The sequence below is a fragment of the Chiloscyllium punctatum genome, chromosome 29 (assembly GCF_047496795.1).
Source record: "Chiloscyllium punctatum isolate Juve2018m chromosome 29, sChiPun1.3, whole genome shotgun sequence".
NCBI lineage: Eukaryota > Metazoa > Chordata > Chondrichthyes > Orectolobiformes > Hemiscylliidae > Chiloscyllium > Chiloscyllium punctatum.
This window is the reverse complement of record NC_092767.1, coordinates 33036417-33060400: the sequence shown is the minus strand read 5'-3', so window position 1 is coordinate 33060400 and position 23984 is coordinate 33036417. Positions and strand designations below refer to the sequence as shown.

Genomic DNA, 23984 nt, shown 5'->3' with positions numbered 1-23984 from the left:
ATGAGGAACATTGAGGAAAGAGGAAACCAGCCGGTGCAGCTTCCAAGAACACTAACAGTAACCACAGTGTAACAAAAAACGTACAGGAAAAAATACCGCCTGTGAATGATAAAAGAAGGCAAGAATTATGGGAGACATTCATTTCCCTTCTTCCTCTCCTGTTGGAATTGTAAAGAAACTTTGAAGAAAAACAATCGAAAACTCATACATGCCCCACCGAACAACGTGCGCCATACCTTGGTCATTGATCACTGTAGATTAGAATACTTACAATGTGCAAACAGGTCCTTCAGCCCAGCAACTCCACACCGACCCGCCCGAGCCCAAATGCATTCCTCTCCTTTAACCACGTCAATTTAGCACGGCCATTTCAACAAACCGGTACATTTTTGGACTGTGGGAGAAAGGCAGAGCAAGCGCACGCAGACACAGGGAGATTGTGCAAACTCCACACATTCAGTTGATTGAGGCGGGAATTGACCCTGACTTCGTGGCATTGTGAAACAGCAGCGCTCACGATGGTGTCAGCGTGAGATGGGACTTATTTGCCTTCTTTAATTGGGAAAAATCTCTGTCATTGTGAGCATCTGGAAAGACCAGTTCCTTCGCCAGAAAAAGAAATGAATATGTCATTAACCTTTGTTTGTTTCATGTCCAAGAATACTCAGATCAATAGCTCCTTTCAACGAATAATTTTGACTCAATTTGGCTGCAGATATCTTGTCCTAACTTTGTGCTTTTCTTCTTTTACATTGGTGTCTCGCACCTTACAAATGACAGCAAAGGTATGAATGGAGATGGAAACATGTAACTCTCGTCCGCGGCAGCTTTCAGTCAGATAACGGCTGATTTGGTCAATGCTCAGGGGGCGTTGCTGTCTGTAGTCATGGCCGAGTGGTTAAGGCGATGGATTCGAAATCCATTGGGGTTTCCCCACGTAGGTTCGAATCCTGCTAACTACGTTATGAATGCTTTCCTGCTGGAACTATTCAAAGTTCAGAAAGCCTGTTTTGCAAACCAGGCCTGCAATTTGATTAGACTTGAGAAACTCGAGTTCTTCATCAGAAATGCTCCACATTTAAAACATTATCTCTGTTTCTCTTTCCAGATTCACTGCTCGACACATCGGGTTTCTGCAGTTGTTATTGAACGCCCTGAGTAGAAGTGCTGCTTTTCATTAGATTCCTTTCATCCCTTGTCCTCTGTTCTCTGACTCTGGTCATTGGCAACACTTCCTCCTGCTCGTCAGAGTGCTCATTCCCCACCGCTCCCTCTCCCATCATTACAAACGACCGCAGGAAATTGCCACTTAACCATCTTTGTTCCAAAGTGAAACTCACCAGCCGAGGAATTCTCTCCACCAAACGGGACTTCTCATCCCTGGACATGGTGCAAGCCAGAGGATTGTGAAGAGTTACTGTGAAAATATTGTCAGTTGGCAGTTGGAAAAATGTTTAGGAAGCAAACCATATAATTTAGGCTCCAGCTTCGGAAATCTTGAGAAACCCTTTGGGAAATGGAATCATAGGAGATTCAAGAAGTGTAAATTGTCAGTCCGAGTAGAGGAAGGGACATTGACTCTGATCTTCTCGGCACAGGAACTGATCTGAGACATTGAAAGAATTCTCGCTCCCGTACGCGAGGAATACAAACTTCATCTGGACTGTGGGACAATGAAAAACTCTGGAACACTCAAGACAATATCCAAATATTGACTGAGATCACTACAGTACGAGTACTATAGATGGGTCAGTTTTTGTCCACTGTGTGCGGCTGGTCTTCCTGACACAGTATGTAGACATGCCTTCAAGGGAAGAAGCCACTTTCGATTTAGCACTGGGTAACGAGCCTGGCCAGGTTTTAGATTTGGAAGTAGGTGAGCACTGTGGAGACAGCGATCACAGTTCTCTCAGGTTTACTTTCGTGATGGAAAGGGATAGGTGTACTCCACGGAGCAAGAGTTTCAGCTGGTGGAAGGGAAATCACGATGCAATGAGGTAAGATTTAGGAATCGTAGAGTGGGGTAGGAAACTGTAGGGGGTGAGCACATTAAAAATGTGGAGCTTATTCAAGGAAAAGCTCCTGTGTGTCCTAGATAAGTATGTACCTGTCAGGCAGGGAGTAAGATATAGAACGCGTGAGCCGTGCTTTACTAAGGAAGTGGAAACCCTGGTCAAGAAGAACAAGAAGTCTTATGTTAGGAGAAAACGTGAAAACTCAGTTCGAGCGCTCGAGGGTTCCAACGATATCAGGAAAGACCTAAAAAGAGAGCTGAGAAGAACCAGGAGGAGACATGAGAAGTTGTTGGCAGATAGGATCAGGGTTAACCCTAAGGCTTTCCATAGGTATGTGAGCACTAAAAGAATGACGGGAGTTAAATTTGGGACAATCAAGGATAATAATGGGAAGTCGTATGTGGAGTCAGTGGAGATAGAGGAAGCACTAAATAAATATTTTTCGACAGAGTTCGCTATAGATAATGAAAATGTTGACGAGGAAGATACAGAGATACTTGCGTCTAGACTAGAAGAGATTGAGGTTCACATGGAAGAGATATTAGAAATACTGCAGAGTGTGAAAATAGATAAGTCAGCTGGGCCGGACGGGATCTATCTGATGTTGTTCAGCAAATGCACGACAGGAAGGTACAAATCAAGCTGATGCTAACAACGGCTCGTTTTGAGCCGCTAATTTGCAGTGAAGTGGCGGCGCCAATAAAAGGTGTCACGCAGCTCGTCTAATTCCACATCCTGAGCTCGAAATGACCAGATGTCTCTCGCAGAGTTTCGGCAGGGTCTTGCTTCGACGACACCATGACACGTTTTCACTGGAGTGGATCATGAAATCGCGTCGGGACTGCGAATAAAACGATGGAAACTTCCAGCAGAGAAGGAGGCGACCCTGAAGCAGGCAGCTGAGGACAAATGTTTCTCCTTTGCCAGTGAAGGGCACTGCTTCACAAATTGGAAACTTCGAAGTGAAGCAGTGTTGGTGATTTTCTTCGCTGCTTGTTCACCTTTTTAATTCTGATTCCGTGAAAGTCCATGGCATTACATATCGACATTCTGCCAGCGGTGAGCGTGTCTGTTGGGCCAGTGGCGTAATGGATAACGCGTCTGACTTCCGATCAGAAGATTATAGGTTCGAGTCCTACCTGGCTCGAAGGGGATGTCCGACTTTAACCGTGCCCCACGTTGACGCTCCCCTGTGATGTCCTGCCGGGACGTCGCTTCTGTGCTTCCACATTTGAAACTTGCATTTGTCCTATTTTCCATTGTCAAATTCCAGCTCACCACAACGGAGACCTCTGTTGCTTTGGGGGTATCTTTCTGTGTGTCTCCCTTTGTGAGCATAAGTTCCTCAAAAGAGTTACAAGTCGCTGTGCAAAGGTCACTCATCTGCCCCATTATTGTGCCATTTAAGAACACAGGATAAAGTCATTGACATTTGCACTGGGAACATTAGAACACACGAGACTTTGGGCCAAAGTTGGAAACTGCGACTGGAATGATTGGCTCTCTGATTAGCCGCGATGCACACAGGTGGAATGGCCTTTTCCCACTTTGTACATCTACGAAGACAAGTTGAAAATAATCTGCAAGGAAAATGTTCATAAAGGGTGTTTTATTTACACCAAATACGACAGTATCTATCGCCTTGTCTTGTTATTTACTTGTGAGGATTCGATACTCTCAGAACCGTGGCCCGGATCGTATTCCGGCTCATGGAATGCTGGTATTGTTCAGCTAACATGTCGGTGTCCCAGTACTTCTGCCGATTTTCCGATTCTAGCAGGTCATTGGTTTTGTCCAAAACATGATGAATGTTCACATAATACGAATAGCTGCAGTTGCTGGAAATCTGAGCCAAAAACGAAAATTGTTTGCGGAACGCAGAAAGACTGGCAACAGAAACATCGACTTTCCTGCTCCTCGGATGCTGCTGTGCTTTTCCAAAATTTTCTGATCTAAAATCAGGTTTCCAGCATCTGCAGTCCTCACTTTTGCCTAGTTCCTTCAGTGTCGCTGGTTCCCAATTCAAGAACTCCATCTCTAGCGGTTTCATGTCTGTACCTCCATGCTGTCGAGTTGAAGAGTGAGGAAAAGTAACTCACCCCCTCCATCTCTGGGGTAATTAGGGGCTGAAAGTGAATCGTATCACATTGAAGTGTATCTACAAGCGACTTCATCTCTGTCTTTTATTGGGAGCCATCTCTTTCACAGTAACCATCAGGAAAGACCATTTCGTTCGCTAAAAAGAGAAATGAATATGTCACTAACCTTTGTTTGTTTCATGTCCAAGAATACTCAGATCAATAGCTCCCTTGATTACCTCTGCTGGTCATGTTCGCAAAGAGGTCTAGCAAATTGCCAAGTGTGATTTTCCTTTCAATAAATAATGTTGAATCAATTTTGCTGCAAATATCTTGTCCTAACTTTGTGCTTTTCTTCTTTTACATTGGTGTCTCGCACCTTACAAATGACAGCAAAGGTATGAATCAATTACCAAGATATCCCTCGTGATGTTTTATGGGACATGTGGGATTTTTTTTGATTTTGGTTCTCCAAACGTTTTTACAATAGAACCGAGAGTTTTAGATGGGAAGTTAACATCACGCATGACTACTGCCATTTTTGTCACTCACACGCATTTTTCCCCTTGTATGATTTATTTCGCTTTGTGGTTACTGCGAGTGGGCTTGTAAACTACACATGCTTGTGAGTCCATTCCTCACTGTTCCTCAACTCCAGCCAAACAGACTTTACATCCTTATTTCCTGAATCAAGCTAATTCTCTAACCATTGCATAAATGTCATTAAAACTTCGGTATTTCACAGGCCTCTGTATATCTTCTTTCAATATCAATTGATCTTTTACTGTATTGCAGTTGTGCATAAGAAGAGAAAAATGGAATAGAGAATGGTGGACCTACGCTTCATACACCCGTTATTGAAGCGAAAATGCAGATTTCTGCCTATAAAACGATCGTGGAACCATGTGCCGAACCCTCAGGAAACACAGAATAAGTGCAGTGCCACAGGGCATGTCAAGGACAGCACTAGAAGGACAACAGAAATGCTGCTCTAAGCTCCTATTTTGGATGTATTTCTCAATGAGCAATAGAGTGTGACATGTGTTCCATCAGGAGTTACCTCACACAAGGAAGTAACCAGTGCTGCAGACTGTCATATCATCCAAATTCCAAGCCCTGTAATCAGAGACATTCAATATTCTGTGCATAACTGCAAGGAACAGCTGTCCAAGGCGTTTTTACAGTCCAGATGAAATTATGAATGCAGCTCTCTAGTTGTCAGCCTCTTTCTCCTATGTCGTGTTTCGTGCAGTCCATGCGTGGAATCTCGTCAACCACGTTTGAACTGCACATGATGGGGTATTGGGCCTTGTTTTCTCGTGAGTTGTTGTCTGAGTGAGTCCCTCAGTTTCTGTGCTGTTATATGTCCGAGTGTTCGGAGGAATCTGGATATCATTTTCCAGAATTTGTTTTTAACACAGGGAAGCATGATTTAAAAATTACCTCATAGCAAATCCACGTTGCAAACTTTGTATGCCATGCATTTGCGAATGAAGGTGGGTGGATATTGGTTCTTGGCAAAGACTTTGTGTGGGCGTCAGTCCAGCAGTCCCTAGTAGCAATACGTACAAACGGCAGGGGCCACACATTCGGCTAGAATAGCACAACAATAATAGGACAGAGCAAGCAGAAGACAGGCAGACAATTCATGGAAGCAGGGCACTCATCCACGGATTCCATCCGTTGGACCCAATCTGCAATCCCAACAAACGGCAGCAGCAGGAATGAAACCAAATGCATTCGTACCAAAACATGAGAGCAGCGCTTCACAGGAACCTCTGCAGCGCTGAGAATGTCACCCAGAAAGGGACGAAAAGTCTGCAAACCATCTTCCTAGCGTCAACGAACTTTTCAACAAGAACTCCAGAAGCATCCGAACTTCACATCTTTCTGCTCCAAAACACTCCGCCTTTCCACAACAGAGAATTGCACACTCAACTACCGCGTGTAAGATGAGAATTGCAGCCCCTACACGACCAAGGGCGGCAGTAAGAGTGAGGGGAAACAGCTGCCACTGTCATTCCACAGCTGCAAACGCTCTCTTTGAAAGGTACATTATCGTATGAATGTCGGGGCAGCAGTAGAATACGGGAACTAAACAGCCTGCGCTGTCTATTCATATTCTGGACAATGTGAGTTGTTCACAGTTTTCCCTGAAAGTGAGTGGACGTCGTTATTTCACCGCTGTTGTGAAGCCAGATCCTGCACTGAGTCTGCTCCCTCGTTTTTAGTTGTTGTGGCTAAAAGGTGGGCAATCGCAACGTGAAACTTTGTTATATTTTTCTCACATTTCCTTCATTACTGTCCTGGTGACGGAGGCTGGAGATTGGCTCGCTCGATCAGATGGAGGCACCAGCGCATTGTTGACCTAATTTAATCGAGAATGTAATTGGTCATATTCACTTTGCATGGTACATTTTTCTGTTTTGTTTAATGTTACTTGAGCACTTTCTGTTACTTGGCAATGCACTAAATCTCCAGAATGTCGGGAAGCTCCGTTTGGAATTGCTTCGGTGTTATTTGTGTGAGCAGTTCTTGACATACACGTCTCGCACTGCCCCACAGACAGAAGTAATGAGTTTGCGTGTCTGATAATGACTCTGCCTTTTGAGTTTTGCACCTGGTCCACGTTAAGAGCTGTCAGTTTTTGGATTCACTGGAGAGTTAAGGGGATAACACGATTTGTGAGGTTACTTTTTAGTCAACGAAATTATTTGATGGAGAACTTGGGAATGTATCAAGGAGATTGGTCATTGTCTGTAAATGTCTGGAAAACATTTCTCTCTGTGTCATTTCAAAACATTACGCCTCAAGAAAAAAATAAATTTCAAACACGCTGACTTAGTAACACAGAGCATGCGTTTTTGCAAGTGGTCTATTCAAACTGTTGTCAGGTACTGGAGTGTCACAGAATTACCGAGCACGGAAGCAAACCTTCCTATCCACCTTGCACCTGTTGAACAGATGACCGTAACTAATCTAAACATATTTGTCAATAATTGTCCCTTATCTCTCCGAACAATTCCTGTCTGCATACCCATTTAGATGCCTTTGAAGTGTTGTGAGTGCACCAAACTCTGCCACTAAATGCTGCAATTTATTCCACACGCACAAAAACGTCTGTATTAAAAACAAGTGTCGTTCACGTCCCTTTCAAATTGTACGGCTCTCACATTAAACCTATGCTATCTCACCGTACATTCATGTGACTTCTGAAAAAATGTAGATTGACTATGTTCTCTGTTCGTCTACCTCATGATTTTGTAAACTTTTCCAAGAACATCCCCCAGGCCTGAAGCTCCGGGGAAAACTGTCGAAGAATATTCAGCGTCTCAATAATGTCCACACCGTGCAAACCTTTCAAGTCGTTGTAATTTTTTTTTAATTATGCTAAGGTATATATAGAAAATGTCAGGGGAAATTGCCTGAAGTGAAACGATGCTGAAACATTAGTCTTGACAGGTTTGGCGCTTAGTTATCGTCAGGGAACGTCGCCGAGTGGTTTAATGTAGGTAAAAGCAACAAATGCAGATGCTGGAGACCAGATTCAGGATTAGTGGTGCTGAAGAGCGCAGCAGTACAGGCAGCATCCGAGGAGCAGTAAAATCGACGTTTCGGGCGAAACCCTGTATTCCTGATGAAGGGCTTTTGCCTGAAACGTCGAGTTTACTGCTCGTCGGATGATGCCTGAACTGCTGTGCTCTTCCAGCACCATTAATCCAGAGAGGTTTAATGTGCTGTGTTTAGGATCCAGTCTCTATTGCGTCGTGGGTTTGAAACCCAACTTTGCAATAGAACAACTGCAGGCAGCTTTTTATGACGGAGCTACCCAGGTCCTGATATTGCTTTATGGGTGTGTTTGTTACTCCTCGGGTCTCTCACCCTCTCTGCGATAAACACGGGAATATGAACAACTGATTCTTAAAATAATGAGAACTACTGCTCTCCACATCCTCTCGATCACTGTGCGTTTGGATGTGTACACACACAATTTTGCTGCCAGTTGCTGTGTCTGAAATGGTCAGAGCATTTGGCTGAAATGTTGGTTGTCCTAGCCCAAAAAGAGCACAGAGCCTCAAATATTTCACATGAAGTATTGAGAGCGACCATGTGCTGACAATACAACCACGAGAACTCATCCATGATTGACCCTGAGTCCACAATGAGTGAGACGGTCACGTGCAGCAATATGTGACCCCACTCTCTACAAGCCCCTGCTGCCAACAGAAAGGGGCCCCTGCAGTTTCAATCAGCGGCTTCCTGCCCACCCCGGGACACAGCTCATGGAAACTTCTTCCTCAGGAACGGGTGAAAGGGTAAAAATGTGTGAAAGGGTAAAAAATTCTAATTCAAATTGGAAATGTCTTCAGAAGATTGCTCCTGCTTTTAAAACATTTTATGATCAGAATTCCTTTCTCGAATATTCGAAGTGGTAAACTTTGTAGGCAGGTAGAACAAAGAAAGTGTTGATTGTGAGGACTCTGTATCTTCAGCAGATGGGATTCCCTACACTCTAATCAGAAATGATTTGGTTTCCCAAGGTATTTTCCCGATTGATTTGCAGTCTGCCAGAGTGTTTGGGAATCACTTCGGTGACCTAAGGATCAGGGTAAAAATATGAAAATATTAACAGAGAATCGAAAATCCCGGGGCAAGGCCTAAATGGATTGAAATGGTCTGAAGGAATAAATCTGAGAATTGAAAGACTTGGATAATTTTATTTGCAATGGGGAGGAGTGAACGAGATTTTTGAAAATTGCCATGTCAGCTGAATTAAACTCAGTATGAAATGATAAATTAACCAACACTAATCCTGTTCTGGTACGCTCAGTCGGTAGAGCTTGAAACCTTTTATCTCAATGGTGTGGGTCGAGACCCACGCAGGGCGCTGTTGTTTGTTAATAGGTTTGCCCCTCTCCTTTAATGTTGCAAGAGCGAATTCGCTCGCTGAGGCAGGTTTTCTTGACATATGTTTTCCTCCGTTTTGATCATCTCTTGGTTTCTAAGTGAAAACTGTCTCCACTGTACTGCAGGTGCAAGAGACAAGGTTATCAGTTCAGCCGAATATGCTATAAACGATGTCCCTTCCAAAACGTGAGGTTCCATTCCAAACGTGTCCCAACCAAAGTGTCCAGAGACGTCGAATGTGAATGGCCAGATGACAGTGACAGCTGCATGTCAAATGGTGCTGCAATACAATTAACTGAATGAGAATGCCCAGATGGAAACCGAATGGAACTCTCCCTGAAATTTTCCCAATTCGCACGGTCAATGATGCTGTTGTGTACCCACATGTTTTTACGTAATGAACAGCTTATTGTCAGTAACAGGGGTGGGGTTGATGCAGGATAGTGAGGTTGCCGTGTGGGTCAGAAGTGATTTGTTCGAATAGAGAATTCAAACGTCCTCAGAGCAGACATAGCTGATTGGTCCAGGATCAGACTTTTCCCTTCTGTTTCAGTACCAACCAAAGAAATTGCAGGAAAATCTCAGCAGGTCTGGTAGAATCTTGGAATGGAAAACCGAGTTAAGTCTTCAAGACCAGTGTCACTTATTATTCCATGTCTACCTATTTTATTGAATATCTCCTGACTCTCAACTTTATACTCAGTTTCTCTTTTATTACTCCGACTCCAAACATTCTGCCAGTCTCAAAATTTAATAGCAGAACTGTTCCATCTCTCACCTCGACGAGTTATGAGAGGAGGACTTCGAAATGCACGATTAACTCTGTTTCTATTTCCTTAGATACTGGACGGTCAGAGACCAGAAGGCATCGGAGGACAGTTAGAGCTTTCAGCCCATCTGGTCTGCCCGCCATTCGGTCATGACTCATATCGTTCCCAAACCAATTTTCAGCCGTCTATCTGTGACACTTATCTCCCCTGATTTTAGGATCCAGTCTTTTTCCCAGAGTGCGAATGAAACTGTCCCAACCGTCTCCACATCTGCTGGCAGCTGTTACACCGTATCTGTGTGTGATCGAGCTCAATTTCAGTCCCACACAGCAAACACGTCTGTTCTGAGCAATGCAATCCCCGCTGCATGACAGATCGATCGGGTCTCTGACCCCACGGTTTTTCTGCGAGGCAGTAGTTAGCTCCTTCACCACCCACGGCAAGGACCGGTGCTTCAAAATGTGGGGACAAAGAACGATAGGCACAAGAGCTTGTACAGGTTAGGTCGAAAGGGTTATTGTCAACTTCAGTGGAGTCCCTGCTTCAGAGTCTGGGTTTGAATCGCCCAGGCTTGGATAAAATTCCAAGTCAGGAAATGAAGATTTATTTCTCTTCTTGTGGCTACTCTGAATGAAAACCATTTTCTGCTTCAACAGAGAGCACAGACCCGGTTCTGCCAGAAGGAATCCAGTGATTGATTGCAAACAACTGGAATCATAGAGTCATAGAGATGTACTGCAGGGAAACAGACCCTTCGTTCAAACCTGTCCATGCTGACAGGAAATCCCAACCCAATTTGGTCCCTCTTGCCAGCACACGGCCCATATCCCTCCAAACCCTTCCCACTCATATACAATTTCAAATGCCTCTTAAATGTTGCAATTGTACGAGCCTCCACCACATCCTCTGGCAGCCATGGCAGCACATACACGAATAAATTGTCACTGCAAATCCCCTCTAAGGATCTCGCCTTTCTGAACTGAAACTATCTCGTTGTTCATTCAATGTCGCTATGTCTAATTCTTGGAACTCCCTCCCTATCGACATCATGGCTGTATCACTGTGTTGAGCACTTCGAGGACGAAGTAACGTAACTTACCATCTCAATCTCTTGAGTAATTATGGTTGGGCAGTGAAATCTATCCCAAAGAGTGACGTGCATTCTCCAGAATTTCGTTTGAAAAAAACTGCAGTTTCCAAGTGGACATCCGAAAGTGGTCGGGAACAAAAGTAAAGTTTCGAAGGGAAAGTAGGATAAACTGAAAGTCAATGATGACTGAGATGAATGATGCAGAAAGTGAGTGAGGAGCTGTTGGTACAAGGATCAATGTCAGTGCTCATGGTTTAGCCCTTACTGCCCACTGTTAACACCAACTCACACACCACTCCTGGTAAATTCACCACAATTACCCTGGTCTCTTGGTATGAGTTTCCCTCTGCGCACATTCAGGCCGTAAATCGTCCCCGAGAGGATGAACGCATACTGTTTATCCTGTCAGGTTAAAGAGGTGAAAGCATCAGTTTGAAATCAAAGCAAGAAGAGATTGCCTCTTCCCGTACATTTTCAGTGGACAGTCACCAACTGTGAACTTCTTTCCTGCACAAGCGGACGTTGATATAAATTCTCATCGAGCAGCTTTATTACAGAAAGGTAGTCCGATTAACTGTGATGAAATACCTCATTAAATGCCCTTATTGATTTGAAGAACCGTGTCTGTGGTGTCGTCAGTTAAAGCATATCGTAATAACCAGACGTTAATAGTGTCAAATGCTGTCAAATGTTCTGTACATTGAAAGTTCATTGTTTAAACTTCTTGTAAAAGCCGTATTGTTTATCCAACATCGCGAAAGTGACGGCTCACCATGCTTCTTGTGTTTGAGCTCAGACCGTTATTATTTAGTGCTACCAAGCCCTACCACCTGATGTGGACCCATTAGTCTATGTTCTATCCTCCTAATTCAACGCAGAGTTCTTTTTACTCTGTTCGACAAGAATTTGCCTATCTCTTCTACTATTATTCTCCGTCCGTCTTTTCAATTTTTTTGGGAATAATGAACAGACGCAGGAGACACTGGAGACTTGCAGGACAATGTTGTAGTAATAACGCATCCAATGAGATAATGGCTCTCATTGTTTGCTGTCACCATTCATTTATTTTCGGCAAACGGCAATGGCATCATAGAAATCCTATAATTGGAGTGAAACTGCTTTTTTTCTGGTCTATTATGAATACTATTTAGAATTGTAAAACCTCATAACGTTTTGAGTGAACAAATGTCACCTGATCTCAGACCAAAGTAACAGAGACATTATTTGGAGACTGTGAGCCCAGTTCTACACACTCTGGCCGGGGGTCGGAGAAAGCCACGGAACAGCCTCCGATTTTAACCCTTTTCCAAGAGTAGAAATGAAAAATGAGGGATGTTGACAGACAGAGAGTGGGAGAATGTAGAAGAGAGAGAGATGGTACAGAGAGACAAAGGGACACAAACAGAAATTCTCCATTCACCATGGCTGCTCATCGACATAAAGGAGAAGAAAAAGGTAATGTAGGCCAGCCTTTCACCAACTCAGGGCAACAGCAACAGCATTACAGCCGATAAAGGAATGTTGCATTTTTACAGATGACGTCTGTCAGCTAAGGAGAGATTCTGGTAAGTATGCTGTTTTGCGAAGTGAAATTGACAAACACCCAGGCAATAAAACAATAAAAAGCATAAGTAGCCTGAATCTGTGATATGAAACATTAAATCTCTTTGTCTCCACAGATGCTGTCAGGCCTGCAGAGTTTCTCTGTCAATTCCTGTTGTTGATTCAGATTTCTATGATTCACACTTCTTTGTTTTATGCTAGTCTGAATCCTGTTTGTGACAATACTGGACGAATTGCCAGTTCCATACAAATTCCCCGCTTTGGGAAGGTTGTCAACAACATAAACGGTCAGAGGAAATCCCCCATTGCGACAGCAGTGAGACCACTGAGTCCTGAACAGTAGACTTCCACGGAAAGTGAAATATGGCGCTGTATGTTTTCTCAATGAATCCACTGTTATTTTTTCCATTTGTGACCATTTTAGCTGCACATTCAGTTTATTTATTTCTTCCATTTCTATCAGCTTGGAAAAGGCCTTTCCGCCCATCTGCAGTGCGGGTCATTGGACATTCATCTTTTCGATTCCAGGAGCTACTATTTCTTGGAGGACCTTCTGCACTGCATCTCGGGTGGGGTGGGTGCAAGGCTGTACCACTATATTCACCTGTCTATAGATATCGGAGAAGGGTCTATCTATTCCACACCACCAGGCTTCCTCATCGCTCTTCTGAATCTTGGTTATTATTACCCTTGCCATGGCATCTCCTTCTTTCATAACAAGAAACCGATATCCCGTGTCAGGCGTACCTGTCGCCGTGATGGATACTACTCAGTGCCAGTAACTGGGTACACAAGGATCTCTGTGTAAATATTTATTGCCTTGTTTATAGTCGTCCTGGTTACCAAACGGGCATGGGTGGCATGTAAAGGTCAACTTAACATCCTTGGTTAAGATTACCGTCTGCTGTTGTATCCCAGACACCCCTGCCTTCACGACTCGTCGTGCCATGCAGCCCCATATTTCTATGAGTCTTCTAATCATCACTTACACTTATTTGGATCCGGTGTTGTCCGATGTTTCCTCAAGGTCAACTACACGCTTGCAACAGCTGGCGTGTATCAACGTGGCTCTTTCGGCGATCTTAACAGCTGTCTGTGTTGTAGGGAGCCCTTGGAACGGTCCCAACCAGCTCTTCGCCTTCATGCTTTTGCTCCTGAAGTCTTTCACCACTATCCAGGCTTCAGGTTCTAGATTGTGCATCTTCCCTTCTGCTGATTGGGGTAGTGCTGCCCTTCTTTTGATTCTGTATTTGAGACAGAAGCGTGGTGAGATTTATACCGTAACATAATATCTCGTCCTCACAGTAGTCTGTTATCTGTTTTACAATCGGTCTTGGCCAATTCCTGCATTGGGCCACCTTCCAAACAAAATCTCAAACGTCCTAATATTTCCTCTTCCTCTCCTTCATATATATTAGCACAATTGGAAATGCCTTTGTCCATGTCACCTCTAGTTCTTCACAACATTTTGCCAATTTATTTTTAAGGATAGTTATCTCTCTTTCCACGGCCCCACCGCTCGCTCGGTGGTAAGCACAATGTTGCCTCACCTTTATTCCCAAGTAATCACTGGTCTGCTGTAGGGAAATATTTATAAATGGCTTTCCAATGTCGCTGCTGAGCCTTTCAGGGATGCCCCATCTCGGAATTATTTCAGTTAGCAAAGCCTTGACTACTGCACTGGCATCCTGTTTAGACATGGGAGCACTTCCACCCCATGGGAAAACATCAACTATTACCAGACAATGCCTTTTCCCTTCCCTGGGTGTTAGTTGGGATTGGGGGTGTTCTGCCTGATTCATTTGTATTCACCTCCCCACATTATTAGTGTCACAAATAACACATTATTCACCTTATTTTTATGAGTAATGAGTAAATTTCTCTCTGTACCAGCATGCTGAAATATTGTCGTATATCCCCACTTTTGACACATGGTCCTTACCATGTGTTACTTTGGCATAGAAAGGGAATAAAGATCGTGGTAGACAGGGTTTCCCACTGGGGCCACACCACACCCATTCCCCCATTCTGCACCCTGCCCTTGTCCATTCACGCTTCTCCTTCGATGTGGCCTGAGACTGTAACTCCCATAAGTCTGCTTTGGATTACAATTATGTGACATACACATGTCAAACTCATCACTTGGCGGCTGATTGGCTGCTGTCCTTGCCGCTCAGTCTACATTTTCATTGCCTTGAGAACTTGAATCATAATTTTTCCTGTGGGCTTCACATTTACATACAGTGATTGATTTAGGCAATCGGACTGCTTTCAGGAGGTCAGAGATCAGGCCATATTATGTGATTGGCTTTCCAGTGGAGGTCAAGAAGCCCTTGTTTTTCCACAGGGATCCAATATTATGTACAACCCCGAATGCATATCTGTTGTCGATGTAAATATTCACTGTTCTTCCTTCGGCCAATTTACATGCCTCAATCAAGGCAATCAGCTCTGCTGCTTGCGCTTACAGATGAGAAGGAAGTGATCCCGCTTTGACTACCTCGTGGGTAGTTGCTACAACATACCAGACACTGGCCTATCTCTTTGCTTCTGAATGCTGACCTATCCACAATAAAACCACATATCCAGATTCTAAATTGGTGAATCCTGCACGTCTGCTCTCGGGGTTCAAATGTCATTAATTACAGCGACACAGTCATATGGGTCTCCGTCTCCTTCTGTGGGGAGAAGTCAAGCAGCATTAAGGACGTTACATCGCTTTATTGTCAGGTTCAGCTTCTCCAATATCATAGCATTGTATGTGAGCCAACGTGCAGCCGACATGTGTGCTGTGTTTTGCTCAGAAAGCAGTAAGGATACTGCATGTGGGACCAGTCGGTTTAATTCAACAAAGCCGACTATGTCCCTGGAAGCTACAACAGCCTTTTCAAATGCAGGCACGACACAGAGGCATTTATGCAATCCTGCCGTTACGGGATCGAAGTTGAGGTGAAAAATAAACTACTGGCCTCAATTTTCTACACACAATTCTGCATCAGCACAAATGTCATGCAGGCACGCTTCTCATCCACTGTTTGTCCAAAAGGCTTGTTTGGATTTGGAATCCCAGCGTCGGTGTAGTTTGGAGTGCCATTTCAATTCAACAAAGGCACTCTAGTCCTCAGGGGTCACTGCAATGGACTCAAGCTCTGCAAACCTGAACCATGAACTATGACACTTTTAGGCGCCTAAAGGTTTGCGTAATGCGGGTTAAACATTCTAAGTACGATCACATGACCAAAAAGGAGAACATTTGTTTCTTCATGTGAGGATTTGAATTTTGCTGGTTTGCTTGAACTCTGTCTTGACCAATGGCCTTTCCTTGTTCAGATATTAAGTGACCTAAGAACTTCAACCGTTGTTCCACAAGTTGTAGTTTTACGAGACTAGATGGCAGAGCATCGCAAGCCTACGTTTCTCACATTGTTTCTCTGTTGATGCTGCTATTAAGCATTCGTTTACATACTGCATAAGCGCTGACATCCCCCCTCACCCCCCGCCCCCCCCCCCCCCCCCCCGCCCCGGATAAAACAAGAGTCTCCAGTCTCCTGTGGAGAGCCTCGTTAATTATGGTGGACTCACAGTAATCTTGAAAATGTCACGTGAAATTATACCATTTGCCTTTGAATGGAAAAGTGAACCAGAATTGACTGTCGGCGTGTAACGGTACACAAAACAAGGCATTTGCTAAATCCACAATAGACAATCATTTACATCCAGCGGAATTTGAGCCAATATAATATAGGGGTTGGGAACATTTGGGGTGTGCGGAACAACAGCGTTCTTGATAACCTGCAGGTCATGAACAAACCTCTCGATTCCCCCGATTCACCTGGAATGTTTGCCTGTTTGAACGATAAAAATGGGTGTTCTCACCAGTGACTGTTCACGGGGGATAATCACTCCAGCCTGTAAGAGAGATTCAAAGACTGGAGTAATTCCTTGCACAGCCTCGGGCTTTAAAGGCTCTTTTGCTTTGCCAGGACTATACTCAGACTTCGGGGTTATTCTTAAGGATTCGGTTGATCCCCACATCGTGTTTGCCTTTTGCCCTGAAATCAGTTAGGACCCTTCTTAATCTTGGGTCCGAGACATCTACCATAGGTAAACGCCAGACGACACTCCTGCCGGGCATTACCTGGACTGCCCTGTCTGCCTGAGTTAGCCAATTTAGTTTCTTCCTATACGTCCTTATAACTGCATTGAATCAGATACCCACACCGATCCTGAAGATACAACCTCGCGTTTTTTTGTGCCTGTAGTACCCATGGTCCCAAATTCTGACACCTGTCGCTGGATGCCTTCGCCAATGATCCGTGAGGAAAAGAGCCTTCCACATGAAAAAAAAGGGTCTACTTACCGTCACAGACACTTAAAAAAGTTTAAAGTGACAGCACATCTGTGATCATTCCAATAAAATTCGCACAATAACAACTGATCTGGTTTCACCAATCTCCTGAACCAATCCTTCTCTTATGATTTGTCAGGACCATCGCGGTGTATGAGTGCTGTGCAGTGCAGCATATCTCCAGCAAGGAAATCGGTGTTAATGGGATTAACATGACTACTTGCTTCCTGGGTGAGTGAATCGCTCACGAAAACTATCGCTCTCTGACATGCACCAGGGGTCGTGATTCGTATTTTCCAGCCTGCACTGTTAAATCTTCTTTTTATATGACCTGCAAGCCTGTCGGGGTACTGCACAAATCGGACCCCAGTCTCACTATGAGATCCCGAGACATCAGATTTAAAGTACAGAATTCCGATCACAGAAATGAGAATTGGAATGTTTCCCCATTACTGGTTTTGCACAATAGGGGTGAGGTAAATCTCTCACGTGCCACGACTCCTGATGCGCCCATTAAGTTCAGGAAGCTTCCGTTCATCTTTATTTGCGTCGACTCTCTGAACTGCCTTGATTTATGAACTGAATATGTTGCCTTTGTATCTTCCAAAAAAGTAAGAGGTGCACCTTCCACATATCACATAGATGTAAGCATTGACTTATATGCATCATCGTTGTACTGAAAATATAGTTCATGCTTCGCAAACTCAGTGCTCAGTATAGAGGTGGGACATGTTTCAGTGCCCATAAGGTTAATAGTAGAGATGAGCATAAGCGAGTATTCGTTGCCAAACATAAAGCAAAGAGGTTTACCTGTAACTTTGGGCCTGCCCACCACCTCAGCCTTCCTCCATTAGTCACCCTGCTGCCCAGCCTCCAGGGCAGATTAAGGCTCTCTGGGCGTGCGCTGCCTCACTCAGTGATCCAATGCTCTGCAAACAAAGCACCCGCCAGATTTACCTCTGCCAGCCCTTCTTTTCACGCAGCACCTCCTTCCAGCGGCTGGGCGACCATTTGCATCATAGAAAACTGAGCTTTAAATGTTTGCTGTTCCATCTTTAATTTCCGTTTTTCCTTCTCTTGGACCAGAAAGTTTTCAGCATGTAGCGCGTGGAGTTCCATCAAATTCAGGTTTTCCGTGTCCCAGGTAATACATTGGCAAGACGCCTCATGTAATGGGCGCCTGATAGCTTTTACATATTCCCTTTAAAGTACAATTCGCTTCTTCTTATCAACACTTCAAGGTCAGTGGCCTGAAACATTCGAGTTCCTTTCCAGATATGGAGTTGTTTTTTTCTAATTCCTTGGCTGTTGATATGGTAGTTTGCTGGCCTTGTAAGTCTGCTATTAGTTCGGTTTAAATATACATCGATTTTCTTTCTGTCTGCAACACTTGCCCTCTGCAAAGTCAGGCCCTTACTTTTTTTGTTTCCCTGTGCTTTTATTGGTTTCAAAAGAAATGTTAATTTTCCATTGCAATGGACATCACATTATTTTCACAGGTCGGTGCAACATCGAGGGCCGAAGTGCCTGTACTGCACCGCAACGTTCTATGTTGTGAGATACATTTCCTGCTGGTTTCTGATGTCTCTCCTCACTGTGGAAACTTCCAGACACATCTTCCAGTGATTTGTGTGCACTTCATTCAATCCAGAAAACTGTAGTTCCTGCTGAGAATGTGATCTCTCTACAATGGAGAGAGGAAAACAGAGTCGGTGACAAAGCTGAGATCACTTTAGTTCTGTCCAGAATCAACAAACATTACCCCAGTCTTCCAGTGTCCTGACACTTTAAGATTGCATTGTGTACCCAAGCCATCACACCAGTCTCTGGTCTGCTGCAGATCTTCTTCAAGGCACAGCGCAAGCTGGAAGATCGGGCAACTCATTTTCTACTGAAAGACCATGCAGATTTCAGGACCCAACATCGAGTTCAATCATTTTGGATCCTGTCCGCCCTCTTCCACATTTTTCACCCACTCATACATCCCATCAGTTCCGAACACGAATCATTGGACTCAAAGCGTTCACTGTCCTTTCTCATCATAGATGGACAAGAGCTGCTGATTTTGTTCAGACATTTTGGCATTTCTTCAAAGAGCATTTCTTTTTCCGATGTAATCGCAAGACCGCAGGAACCGTCTGATTGCAGGAGGAGAAGTTCACAGGAGATGAAAATAATGCCAAGGGCTGGACCATTCCCATTGTGAAGGTCGATGTGCTAAGCTGGGGCTGTGTAACTAAGCACAGAGAAGGCTGAGTGAGAAACTGATTAACATGCACATATTATGAAGAGGATAGATATGTATGACAGGAATAAGGCTTTTCGGGAAGGAATAATAACCAGTGACATAGATGAAAAGCAGGAGAAAAGCGGTTTAGAGGAGATTTAGGAAGAACGCTTTCACCCATAGAGTGCTGTTCATCTGGAATTTCTTATTTGAACGTGTGGTAATGCTACGTGTGATGAGGACATTTCAGCGGTATGTAGCCGAACACTTAAAGATCCAGAGCACACGTGGATAAGGACCAGATACTGGAAAGTGTGACGAGGTCAGACAGACGTGAGATGGGTGTCCCAAACGAAATGGTTCTAAGGCAAACTATTGTCGTGAAACCTGGGTGAGGCCGCGACTCTGTGGTGCTTTGGAAAGCGCGTTGAATTTCTAAGTCTTTCTTAAGACTGCCATTCAAAAGTTGTGGATGCAAATCTCATCAGAGTCGAGTTTTAGTTTATGGTTTAAAAGGTGTTCAGACCAGACTCGGCTGCTCATCTGCAAAACCTATAACATTCATGCAGAAACCCAACTGTCTCGAAATGCAACATTTTCCTCACAGCGATGAATAACTTCGATGTCTATTTATGGTAGAGATCGATAAATATGTGTTAGCCACTTGGCAACACGATGATATTGATACGCTGGAAAAAGACATAAAAGTGCTGTGTGAGCTATGATGGTACAGAATGGTGTGGCGGGGAAGGAGCGGTGTGAAGAATGGCCTACTTCTGCTCCTTTCTGCTTGAGTCTTTTCTGGCCCAGGTTTTTAAACAACCACAATGAGAACAATGTGAATCTACACCAAGTAATATATTCTGTGTCACCTCCACCTCGCTACCCTCCAAGCTGGAATAGATGGCTCCTGTTTCAGCTTTAGGTCAGACAGTGGAGGATTCTCACAAGTTCTCTGTCAGGCTGAACATCCCTTCATGTAGGTTTCCAAGTGGACACATGGAGCAAACGATTGCATGGATGCTGGCAATTGAAGGATAGATTTCCCTCTTGATTGGCTAGAATTCTGGCCAAGGTAATGAACGTGAATTTCTGACATTTTGAAACTTACTCTGGATTCTTGCGACTTTACTAATTAAACTAAAATTCAATTTGCCCTTGCATAACATGATTAATTTTTCACTATTTATAAAAAAAAAAACATGCCACATGCCCTTGGATGTAGTAATGTAAAAGATTGTTGACGTTGTGTACAGTGTGGGTCATTGTGCCATATGAACATTCCAAAGGATGCTGGTGAAGTACCGGTGAATCAAATTCTCTGATGAATTGATACCGATAGATGGAAAATCCCAGCACAGCAGCGACATAACATTGCCTGTGATCAATGCAGGAAGCCACGGTAAACGAACACAGAATTCAATTCTGCCTATTTTCACCACATTTTATTATTCATTTTCCTGAACCTGATGCTCCATAATCGATGATCCATCATCAGTATAACCTCCTCTGCGCTGGGTTTCATTTCAGATCTTCAGCAAAGAAGGAGTAATTGGTTTGAGGGGCCCAGTGGGTAAGATCAGTAGCCATTGGTCATCAGTACACGGCAGCTCCAGTGGTGCAATTCGTCAGTTTGATGTAATTGCACGACAGACTGGAAGTGTGTAAGGTGCCAAAGTTGCACATTTGGTTCTCGCCAAGTGTTGGTTTTACTGATAGTGACCAGAGATGATTGCAACTTCAAGCTGAAGAACAGTTCAAACACCGAATATTACACCGCAATAAAGTTCATTTTGGCCCTAACGTTGCATTGACCTGTGATGCCAATCTGACTAGTATTTTCCCATCATAATCCGCAAGTTTATACAATGACCATTTCATTGCCCTGAAAGTTGTTGAGTCTACGAGTGTTGAAGGCAAGGCGTTCAGCACCCTTACTACTCACTGATAAAGGAACCTACCTCGGTATCTAACACCCTCAATTTACATCGATGTGCCCTTGTGCCAAAATTACCATTTGAAGAAAAATGCCTTCACTGTCCACCTTATGGCAACCTCTGATTATCTTCTATGTCTCTCTAAATTCACCCCTCAAACTTCTTGTCGCTTTCAAAAACCGCCACAAGTCCCTCAACCTTTCCTCGTAAGACCATCTATCCATAGAAGGCAACATCCTAGGAAATATCCTCTGTACCCTTTCCAATGCTTTCACATCCATCGTATAATGTGGCGACCAGAAATGCTCGCAACTCTACGAGTGCGGCCACACCAGTTAATTTCTGGAGCTGCAAAGTGATGATTTCACTCTGAAACTGAATCACTCTCCCAAGAAAAACTAACACACCGTACTCTTTGCAAACGAACCTGTCTACGTGGGTGGTAACTTTCCGAATTTTATATACATGCGCACTGAGATCGCTCTGCACGTCTACACTTCCAAGAATATAACAATTAGTCAAGGAATGTTTATTCTTGTTGCTCCTTCCGAAGTAAATTATCTCACACTTTTCCACATTAAAATCCATTTGACACTTCTGAGGTCAGCTCGGCAGATTATCCATGTCCCTCTGTGACGGTGAGCAGATATTGGCACTATTGACAACATCGTTAATCTTAATGTCATCTGCAAACTTATGAATCCATCATTCCATGCCCTAATCCAGGTCATTTATAAAAATGACAAACAACAGCGGACACAAAATGGGACCTTGTAGTACACCATCAGTTACTGAACTCCAGGATTATCATTTCCTATGAACTGCCACACTCTTTCTTCTTTCAGCGAACCAATTTCTGATCCAAACTGCTAAACCATCCTCAATCCCATGACTCTGTATTTCATGCAACAGCCGACAGTGCGTTACTGAAAACCATATCCACCACATCAACCACTTTACTCTCATCCACCTGTTTGCTCACCTTCTCAAATACCTCAATAAGGTTTGTGAGGCACAACCTGCTATTCATAAAATCGTACTCACTATCCCGAATCAATGTCTTCCTTTTTCGATGATCATAAATCCTGTCTCTCATAATCTGTTCCAAAAAGTTAGCTGCAAGAAAGCTAAGGATCACTGTTCTATAATTACCAGCATTCTCTCTACTCCACTTCCTGAAGAAGGGGACAATATTTGCTAAACTCGGGTCTTCTAGCACAAATGACATAAACACTGACGAAATAAAGCTTATAGTCAAAAGTTCTGCAATCTCCTCCCACGATTCGCAGAGAATCCTCGGATACATCCCATCAAGTCCAGGGGACAAACCTATTTTTGACTTTCATGAATTGCTAAAAACTCCTCTTTTTAAATGTCAATTTCGTTTATTCTAATAGGTTGCATCGCAATACTCCCTTCGACAACATTGTCTTTTTCATTTTTGATATGATAAAAAAATACATTCAGCGTCTCTGCTATCCTTGAACTCCGCTGACAACTTCGTACTTCTGTTCTTGACAGACAATAATCATATGCTAGACATTCTTTTCTTCTTGAACTATCAATTGAAAGCTTCAGGATTGTTCCTGCCAGACAAAGACTTCTCCTGCCTCCTGTTCGCTCGTACAGTCCATCGTACAGACCAGGTTATCAGACGTCCATCTATTCTCGTCTCAGTTTGCAGCATTTGCCCCATAACTTTGAGTGTTCTGACTTTCCAGGGAAAATGTCAATGAGATTCGATCTGTGAGCTTAAATGACACAACAATGGTACTGACGGTTGACTGGGTTGCAACTCCTTTGAGGAAAGTATTCTCATGTTCAAACACAGAGGCAGACACGCCGGCACATTCCCCGACAGTGACAAAGTCCTCATCATTATACGTAATCCGTGCGCTTTACATCCGCAAGTTTCTCTGGTGAAAGGCGGTTTTAAGTGGAATACAAGCCATTTCTCAAAAAATGTGAACCGTTGCTGTGAGCTGCGATATGAAGAGGATACTGAGCTGAAATTGTCCCACACGCTGCGCATGTGCAACTTTCAGTGAAACATATCCCACCAAATCAAGGCATCTTGATCCTGGGATCTGACAGGATAGCGCCCAGCAAACATTCCTCACTAAAACTACTGACACACGACAAACTGTAGACACTTTCACGTCTCGTCTCGTCTCGTTCTGTTTCTGTCCCTGTCACACCTCCAGATTCCTCTTCATGTCTAGTCCCGAGATCAATGAGCTCTTTGATACAAATACAGACACATTGAGAAAGTGATCTTTATTTCAAATGCAAAATCAGGGAATGTAAGCTGCGAGGGCTTGCTCACTGCAGGGCAATAAGGCACCACGGGTTCATGTCCTGATTATCGTATAGACTGATTCCACCAATGGGCACCGTACCAGTTATTACCAATTAAAATCTTCCAATGAATACCGTGACTGTCAGAAAGTAGCTTCGACCCCTTCCTCGCCGAGGGGCATTTTGCAAACAATGTCCTGTTCCTTCACAAACTGAATTTTTCCCAGCTGGCCATGGATGCGTCGAGCACAGAAAATGCCCTTTGGCCCACTAATTCTGCACATTCCAATACAATCCCCTGAACTGTACTTATCTCATTTGGCAGCACTTTGCTCAAAAGCTCAAACGAATTCAGGACTGTAAGTGTTAGATTATATGGGTCTTTCATGCTTTGGAGGTTTCTGCCTTTTCCATCATGACAGGCGGTTGGTTGCAGTTTCCCAAGCTTCCTTTTCTGGGTTATATGCATTTTACTTCATCCTGCGATTTGAATTTCAAACAAAAAAGCCGAGAACAAACACCCTTCTAGTTCACTCCCGACTCTCAATTACAGTCAGCAAAATGCTTAACTGCATGAGGAACTCACAGTGGATTTAACGCCCTTCGCCTCAATCACTTGGCCACACCTGCAGAAGTACGCTACTAAACTGGTTTCAAGTTCTCCCTCCCTGTGGAGCTGAGGGACAGGCAATCATTGTTAGGTTTGTTTGAATTGAATCACCACAGCTTCGACAGGGTAAAATGTCAAGA

General features: G+C 43.8%; 2 non-coding genes across 2 annotated transcripts; both read left to right on the top strand.

The window, feature by feature from the left end:
* Positions 1 to 880: 880 nt before the first annotated feature.
* Positions 881 to 962, top strand: trnas-cga (transfer RNA serine (anticodon CGA)). Its single transcript has one exon. It is a non-coding gene; the product is annotated as a tRNA-Ser (tRNA).
* A 2127-nt stretch (positions 963 to 3089) lies between these two features.
* trnag-ucc (transfer RNA glycine (anticodon UCC)) lies at positions 3090 to 3162 on the top strand. Its single transcript has one exon. It is a non-coding gene; the product is annotated as a tRNA-Gly (tRNA).
* The last annotated feature ends 20822 nt before the right edge of the window (positions 3163 to 23984 follow it).